Below are 9,668 nucleotides of genomic sequence, written 5' to 3'. Positions count from 1 at the left end.
ATGTGTCGGCAGAATGTAGCCCTTAGCGCACAAGCTGACGTGTAATCGTGCTCTCCTTGCTGAGAAATTAGAACTAGTCTCCTCCAATAAACGAGTGGATTAATACTGTACAAAAGATGCCATCAGGCAAGAATGATGTAGCCCAAAGCCAGTGATATTTAGAAAGCTATTGCATGTTGTGGCCAGATGTTGGAGCTTCGTAAGAGACTCTGAAGAAGCTTCTTCCTCATTCTGTCAGCACATCCTTCCATAACAAGGACACTGGTCTGTGGAACCAGAAAGTCTTTTACCATTTTTGAATAGCGCACATCTACATAACATATGTCATTGTCTATATGAATAAAACAGTTGATGGTACACAAAAAAATCCCCATTGGCGTAAACCATTTTAAAAATTGGCTTTAGAAACTAGAGGCGCAACATTAGACCGCAGTTCAAGGAATCAGACCACTGAGGACAACAATTTCACAATCTCAATACTGTAGCGTGTTACAAAAGCATCGCTCTGCAGCAAACACTGTGAGAGTGCGACGGAGGCCATGTTATCAGCTGCACAGGCCGACACACTTCACTCTCTTTGCCTCTGGCTTTGCACCGTCACAAACATGGGACCACAGAAGTCAGTGCACCGTGGCATGAAGACATCTTTACCGCATGGGCTTTGTGCTACATAAAGACGGAGGCCTTTTGCGCCCATGAATGACATTACAGTACAAATACACGAATATATGGAGTTTATCACACGGTTTTTCTTTTCTGGTGAAGCATTTTATCAGTTACAACCATCCAGGAAAGGAATTTAGCCATATCTTGTACTAAAAGTTAAAGTCCCAAAGTCCCAATGATCATCGTCACACACACATCTGGGTGTGGTGAAATTTGTCCTCTGCATTTAACCCATCCCCATGTGATTTTAATCCATCCCCTGGGGGAGAGGGGAGCAGTGAGCAGCAGCGGTGCCGCGCTCGGGAATCATTTGGTGATCTAACCCCCCAATTCCAACCCTTAATGCTGAGTGCCAAGCAGGGAGGCAATGGGTCCCATTTTTATAGTCTTTGGTATGACCCGGCCGGGGTTTGAACCCACAACCTTCCAGTCTCAGGGCGGACACTCTACTACTAGGCCACTGAGCTAAAACAGCTAAAAACAATATTGACCAGTCAATATCTGCCATTTAGCAACTGAATATATGCACTGTGACTTGCACTGCTCCATAGATTTCCAGTCCATCTGTGAGCATGTTTGACTCTTAGATTGTCTTTGTATTGCTAACTTCAATTCAGTCACTACATAACAAACTTCAATTTTAATTGGCGCCACAAGCCATACAAGTTTTAAAGAAAGGAGTTATACATCAGAAAGTGAGTGCATGCTCATGAAATTTTATTTCGTGAGCATTCAGTTTGGTCTGTCGTATAAAATCAGTATTACTTGCAGCAACCAGATTCCCCCAAAGGTACGTACATCACATTTTTGTCTGTCTACCTAGAACGGAGCTAATTGGGTACGGAAAACGGGGCGAGCCTGTCGCCTCTTTAAATATATGCTAAAATATACATATAAAACGTGACCAAAACTCTTTCTAATTTTTGTTGGACCGAGTTCTTCTGTTTAAATTAATCTCTAAGGTTTGAGGTGGATTACATCTACGATGGGCATTTTCTTTGTATAGTGGGAGTCACCTTATGGTGTATTAGTCTCGCAATGACATGGTACTGTATACACTCTACCTGTAGCTCATCTCATCTTTTCATTCATATCCAAGTCTGGTCCATATAATCAGACATATCAAGACTGGGCCACATGGGAGGGAGAAAAAATGGAATTAGGTCACATGCAACATGTCATGTAAATGCATCCTTAGTCGGTTTAAATGTGTAAATTAGAGTTGCAGAATTTTAATGGTCGTGATTAGAAAGAAAATGAAAGCAGCAGTAACCACCCATCGTCTAATATATCCTCCATTCCATTCGCCCTATTGTATCATTTCCATAACAGCAGAAGGGAAATTCTCATTGCCTGCATGCCTAATTGGGAGGAAAACCAACTGGTTGCTACAGATAATGGGAACGGTGATCCTTTTAAATAATTACCAGTGTTGACTGTGTCGCATTACCGGCGCTCCCATGATAGATGCTCCAGCTATTATGAGCTGTTACCACAACGATGCTAATGTAAAAGAGAGATCAATCTTTAAATATGATGATATATATATATATATGCACGTAAACACTAGCTTTTAAGGTTATTCCCCCATTGCTACATTTGTAGCTAGGAGCAAACACAAGATGCATTAAAGGTACATAAATTGCTGTGACTAATGGAGACAACAGCCCTCTTGGTAGATTGAAGAAATTATAAATATTCATCATACATTCCGCATTTAGTGCATGGCATTATCCTAATTGTATTTCCTTTGATTTCCAAAATGCTGGCTGCATGAGCGCGCCATCCAAGGTCAGGTATTACACCATGATAAATGTTAAACATCTTCCAGATATGTTGCTGCTACGCTTCTTAGTAATGCACTCCACATCCCAGCAGTTATAATGAAACATTCAGTAGCTGCGGGTATGAATATTGCATGTCATTAATAGATCAAAGAATCAGGAGGTCAGGAGATTTCAGAAGTGGTATGGCATGTCGGTCTATACGCGTTGTTGCTGTTTGTTAGCCCCGCCCGTGCTGTAAAGCTTCTTTTCTTCCATACCTGAACTGCTAAAATCAGAGTAGCTTAACTAATTAGGCCTAGCATTGCTTATTTATTGTATATAATGCAAATAACACTAATATGCCCGAAGACTACAAGAATCCATGATCTTAGGCAATCTTGCACTGTCAATCAATACAAGATTGGATTCGCAACATAATGTCAAGTCAGCCGTTTCTGTGCATTCATTTTGCAGATAAAACTGTAATCAGGCTAATGTGTTTGTCTCAGCAGAATAGTTGGCGCCGCGCTAGTTAAAAAAAAAAAAAAAAAAGCTGCGAGTGAATCCGGCGCTTTGTCGTCCATGATACTGAGAAGACTTTTTGCGATGAGAATCAAGCACTGCAGAAGCATCGTCTTGGAACATGACATTTAATGTACATTCTCTACATATTGATATCCATTTACATATTCCCACATAGCGTGCTGTCAGCGGCAGCAGTGGGTAGCAAAACACAGCTGAAAAGAGTCTGTGTTTGTTCAGCTCAATATACTAATAGAACAGAAATTATTTTAGCATGTCTGCAAGGCCACCACCAACCTTGCCTTCAGCTCTTACAGTAATTTGCATGTCTGCTGATGTGTGAATCATATAACATACAATGTGGAAAGAAAGGAGCATCATAAAGTAGCAATGTGATTTTGACATGTTAGAATTTTGGCCTTGTACGGTCTTATTGTCAAAGTCAAAAGTCAAAGTCAAAGTCAAAGTCAGCTTTATTGTCAATTTCTCCACATGCCAAAGACACACAAAGAAACCGAAATTTCGTTCCCCCCTATCCCACGGTGACAAGACATGGCTCACAACAGACAAACAAGTAAACAAGTATAACAAAAGCGTGCTGAATAAATAATGAATAAATAACACAACAATAAATAAATAAATAAGAGGAGCAGAAAAAAAAGGAGCAAGTGCGCGTACAGCAGACATTCCCGAAAATAGCGCAACAGTGCCGCACGCTACGCAGAAGGGGGTAGCGAGTTCAGGGCCCTAACAGCCTGGAGAAAGAAGCTGTTGGCGAGTCTGGTGGTGCGGGAGCGCAGGCTCCTGTACCTCTTCCCAGAGGGCAGAAGGTCAAACAAAGAGTGAGCCGGGTGACTCACATCTCTGGCAATCGAGGTTGCCTTGCGGGCGAGATGGGAGGTGTAAATGTCCTTCAGGGAGGGGAGCGAAGCACCAATAATCTTACCAGCCATATTCACTATGCGCTGCAGGGCCTTCAAGTTCTGTTCAGTGCAGTTACCACCCCAGACAGCGATGCAACTGGTGAGGACGCTCTCAATGCTGCCATGGTAGAATGTAGACAGGACTGCCTGAGGAGCACATGCACGCCTGAGCTTCCGCAGGAAGTACAGGCGGCGCTGAGCTTTCTTTGCCAGTGACGAGGTGTTTGGGGACCAGGAGAGGTCCTCACTGATGTGCACCCCCAGGAACTTGGTGCAGCTCACCCTCTCCACCACAGCACCGTCGATGATCAGCGGCAGGTGTGTTGTGTGACCCTTCCGGAAGTCAACAATGATCTCCTTGGTCTTATTGACGTTCAGCAGGAGGTTGTTGTCCCTGCACCACGTGGTCAGACGGTCAACTTCCGACCTGTACCGAGTCTCGTCGCCCTTCGTGATGAGACCCACCAGAGTCGTGTTGTCAGCAAACTTCACTATGTGGTTGTCGCTGTAGGTCGCAGTGCAGTCATGCGTCAGCAGGGTGAAGAGCAATGGACTGAGCACGCAGCCCTGGGGGGCCCCCGTGCTCAGCGTGATGCTGGCGGAGATTTTGTCGCCAACACGCACCACCTGAGGCCTCTGACACAGGAAGTCCAGTATCCAGTTGCAGAGGGAGGTACTGAGGCCCAGCTCGTCGAGTTTGCAGATGAGTCGCTGCGGCACAATGGTGTTGAAGGCAGAGCTGAAGTCCACAAACAGCAACTTCACATATGAGTCCTTTCTCTCCAGGTGGGTGAGGGCCGAGTGGAGGGCAGAGCAGATGGCATCCTCAGAGGACCGCTTGGCACGGTACGCAAACTGGAAAGGGTCAATGGTGGGGGGTAGAACGGACTTGATGTGCTCCATGACCAGCCGCTCAAAGCACTTCATGATGATGGGCGTCAGTGCCACAGGGCGGTAGTCATTGAAGCAGGACGGTGCAGGTTTCTTCGGCACAGGAACGATGGTGGCAGCCTTGAAACACGAGGGGACGATGGCCTGCTGCAGGGAAACGTTAAAGATGTCCGTGAAGACACCCGACAGATCCCCAGCGCAGTCCTTCAGCGCTCGACCCGGGATGTTGTCAGGGCCCGCCGCCTTACGGGTGTCAATAGCGGCAAGCGCCCTCCTCACACCGTCGGCAGAGAGGCGCAGGGGCTGCTCGTGTGGGGGGGGAGTGGTCTTCAGCGGGCAAGTGCTGTTCTGGGCGTCGAAGCGAGCAAAGAAGCGGTTCAGATCGTTCAGCAGACGGACGTCGCCCTCACAGCTCCTCGGCGCGGGCTTGTAGTCTGTGATGGTCTGAATGCCCCGCCAAAGGCTACGTGCGTCCTTGCTGTCCTTGAAGTGGGTGGAGACCTTGCACGAGAACGCCTTCTTCGCTTCTTTGATGCCTCGGGACAGGTCGGCCCTCGCTGTCCTCAAGCCAGCCTCATCCCCCGCTCTGAAAGCCTTGTCCCTGGCCCTCAACAGTCTGAGGACAGCCCCCGTCAGCCACGGCTTCCAGTTCGCGCGAGTGACGACGGATTTCGAGCAAGTCACATCATCGATGCATTTCGTGATGTAAGAGGTAACAGAGTCAGTATACTCCTCTATGTCCGTCCAATCGTTGTAGGTGGCTGCCTGCTTAAACAAGTCCCAGTCAGTGGTGTCGAAGCAGTCACGAAGTGCATCGGAGGCACCCTCAGGCCACACTCGAACCTGCCTCCGAACCGGCCTGGATGCCTTTACCAATTGTCTGTATGCGGGCAAAAGCAAAACGGTGAGATGGTCAGAAAGCCCCAGATGGGGGAGGGGGGTGGCTTTGAAAGCTCCCTCTTGCGCCGAGTAGACTAGGTCCAGGAAGCTGTCTCCACGTGTCGGAAAAGGACAACTCTATATAGTGTGACATACTATATATGATTCCAATTAAATGATACCAAGTCACAATTAATCGACAATACATTCCGCATTATCCACCATTGGATATCTGCAATTACCAATTAATTGATGAATTGATTCAATGCTCTAACCAAAATAGCACACAAAAGTAGTTCCAAGTCAGTTGTAGTGTTTCCCTTACTCAAGTGGCAAAAGGCTTGTCTCCCTGCACACAAGGTGTGAATTATATATTAAGCCAGACTGCAGATGCACGGCAGTGCATTATTTACTGATAGCAGCAGAAGAAACACAGATGCTCTTGAATGTTCAGGGTGCTCCCGACAGCTGTACAGGTTGTTTAAGAAGACTTGTATTCACTTCATCAGAAGTTCATGGAGATTTAACATGATGTGTGATGTTCTACCAGATGTCCTCATCCTGTGAAAATGGTCAATTACAGAAAATTAATGTTTGAATGTTTTTGTCAAAATGCTTCAAAAAGCAAGTATCATAGCACACTTTGCATCTGATATTAGGTAGCAAGTTACTGTAACAGCCCAACGTAACTGATAACTCGCTGATGCTCTCAGTTTTTGGCAATTATTGTCAACTATGTACAGTATATAGAATATAGAAAAGAAAATCAAAAAATTTACTTTATAGGATCTCGAACTGGCAGCTTCCTCAGCTCTCAAGTCGGATCTTATTAACTTGTTAAGCTGTACCTAATGTTTTGCCCTGCGATTATTTATGACATGAGTGGTATTGTATTTTTAACATCACATTCTGGTGACATTTCCATGACAAGCTGCAGGTTTTAGACAATTCTCACATCACATTTCCTGAACATCACATTCCGCTTAAGAATCATTAAATTTTCACACATTTTCTCCTTTCTTTTAGAGGTTAAGTGTACTAGATGTGTCATCACAGTGATGGACCTCGTCCTGACAGAAAGCATTATTGTGCAGCCGCCCTCCCCTTTGCATGGCATATACACATATCTCCTTGCAAAAGAACCCTGATGCATTTCCATTTATTTGCTGAAGTGGTGGCATTTGGGACAATAAAAGGGTTCATTTATCGGACATGAAAGCTGATTATTAGTAAAGACAGCTCGAGTTGGGACAACAAAGGCAGCGGAAATTCAGAGAAGATAGAGTTGGATTGATTTGCCGAAGAGAAAACGAATGGCCCTGTCACAAGGTTGGAGACTTAGAATTTATCCCATATTGACTAGCCAGTAAACCCCAACTGTTGTTCAATGTTCAGCAGAGATAACGTATCTCATTCTGTCTAAACCTTATGACAACTTGTCGACATTCCCTAAATATTATGAGCAATTAAATCATCAGCATGTTACAAAAGCTGGCACACCTGGTTCATGAGGTTTGTCTCCCTTCACTCCTAGAGGTCATCAAGGTCGCCTATAAAGGCATATTTCCAGAAGTCCATGGTACTCTTATTTTAGCACCCAATCATCTGACATTTCAAAATGTTAATGTCTACAAGGGCTAAGCTAATTAAATGTCTTCAAGATGATCATGCTCGCAAATATAATGTCACCATTAATGTCTTGTGACATGACTCCTCCCCCTCACATAAACACGGGACATTGGGTGTCATAGAAGTCAAATGTCACTGTTTTAAAATATCACATTTGCTGTAGATTTGATTATAGATCAATATGCACTTGGCATGTGCAAAATTACATGCAGATTCGTTCCAGTCTGCCATTTCTCCACCTCTTGCTTTTACTGTCTTTCACTACCGAATAGTTTTAGAATCAATTTTTCTTTCAATACACTACTGTACAATACACTAATTGGCGAGTGTAATTTTGCAATTTGGAGATGAGGTGCTGCCTCCACAGGTGATAGTTTTACTTTGTCTTCATAGGGGCTAACATTTTTTGGTTAGATTTTGGACTATTTGAAAACAAGTAACTGCTTGTACCACATCTCATTGTTTGTTACGGTTGGTTTGTTTACTCTTTTCCCCCTATTCAGCAAATTAAAATTTCATGTCATTAGAAATATTTTTTTTCTTTGTAAATAAAATTTGCTTCCTTTTGCATTTGAGAATGAGGTTCGAAATAAAAATGCTACATCTGATATATCTCTCAAACTCAAATTTAAATGCTTAATGTTAATAGTTTTTTTTCCTCTGGGTAAATGGAGTCAAGGGTCATATTTGATTCTACATATTTTTTGCCAGCGCTGTAATTACCTGGATTTTTGTTTTTTGGGGTGAACTCTCTTTTGTGAAGGTTCATACTGTGTTCTTTAAGTTTACTATTTTAGACTTTTGTTTTAGTCAAATAGGTAAAATCTTCCCTTTCTGACTAAAAGAACTGTTAAGAATAGCTAACTGCTCTTTATAGTGACAAGAAGTTATGGAATATTCTTGTTGGACATGAATTCTTTTCATCAAATGACTGGTGCCTGTGTATGATTTATGACAGAGTTTGGTGTGAGTGATGGAAGGAAGCTTAGGGGAAAGTAGTGTCTAGTGTTCCATAACATAACACACCTTCACACTGAACGATGGTACATAACTGTAGAGTGCAAGTAGGTGTATAGCAGAATGGCACGATTCATTTTTATCTCTATATATATTCACATGCATGCATGCAGTAGATGCTCATTGAACTGTTGTGATGGCGCTGAAGGAAATCGCTGATTTTCTTGTAAGGGAGTAAAAACTATTCATATGGGAAAGGAGATCTTGATTAAATGTCAGCATGTTTAGCTGCCGCCTCTGAGTTCATCATTTTCAAAAGCCAAGTTATTCCTTAGTGCACAACCTGCTTTGGAAAAAAAATGGCTTGAAAATGAAAGCAATTTGTTTTTGCTCCCAACTCTACAGGATGCTTGAAGTAACGTGTAAACGCAAGCTGCATTCTGTAGAGTTTACATCTTCTAGTCAATATTTTGCAGTGTTAAAAAAGCAATACTGATGATTTAAGATAAATGTAAGCCTGTGTTCCAATAACTAGATGGGTTCCTGTTCCATAAAAGCGCATCTAAAGAAACCCGTTCACACCAAAATTATATCACACTGTAAGTATAATCCATTGTTTGTGCATATGTCCTCTTCCAATGTATTTATTAACAAACCAGCCAGGAACCATTCAACAAACCCAAAGACGACGTGCTCTAGCGAGTTCCTCTTCCACTGAATGTTAAACAAGGAACCGTCAGTGGTCGAGCTACTACGTCCAGCTGCTCACATTGCTAATCTCCCATTTCTACACCTAACCCCTTCAATCACAAGTTTCCAACCAATATAGGAAAGAATCAGAATCGTCTTTTCAAATATTCAGGTGATGAGCTCACATAGTTGTTCTTTTTTTTTTTTTTTTTTTTTTAATCCTGTAAAAAGAACCCTCAGTCACATACGGATCCTCGCCTTGTGTGGTAACTTGTCAGGCTGCTGCTACAATTGGCAAAGGGGGTTATATCCTGCACTCAAAAGGCAGCCAAGCAAGCGATCTGTATCAAAAATATATATCTGGACAGGTCATTTGTAAGACCAAACTTGGAGAGTTCAAATGAACGAATGAATGAATCTCAGGCAAGTGCAGCCAACAGTTGTGTCAAAATGGTATCCATTAGATCAGCATGTACAAAGTCCGGCCCGCGGGCCAAATCCGGCCCCCGGTCATATTTCATACGGCCCACAGCTTCGGACTTATAATGTATTATTCATGGCCCGCCTGCACTGTCAAACTGAATAAAAAAAAAAATCATGAAACTTGAAACTGTAATTCCTCCTATTACCAAAAGGTGGCAGCACCAGCCCTCTCCGCTCATTTCTGCCATGGCGACTGCAAAGAAAACGAGGAAAGTTGACATTGAGGGCCGTCGCTTTCAAGAGAAATGGGAATTACAATACT

The sequence above is a fragment of the Syngnathus scovelli genome, chromosome 1 (genome assembly GCF_024217435.2).
Source record: "Syngnathus scovelli strain Florida chromosome 1, RoL_Ssco_1.2, whole genome shotgun sequence".
NCBI lineage: Eukaryota > Metazoa > Chordata > Actinopteri > Syngnathiformes > Syngnathidae > Syngnathus > Syngnathus scovelli.
Note: the sequence above shows the minus strand (reverse complement) of the source record.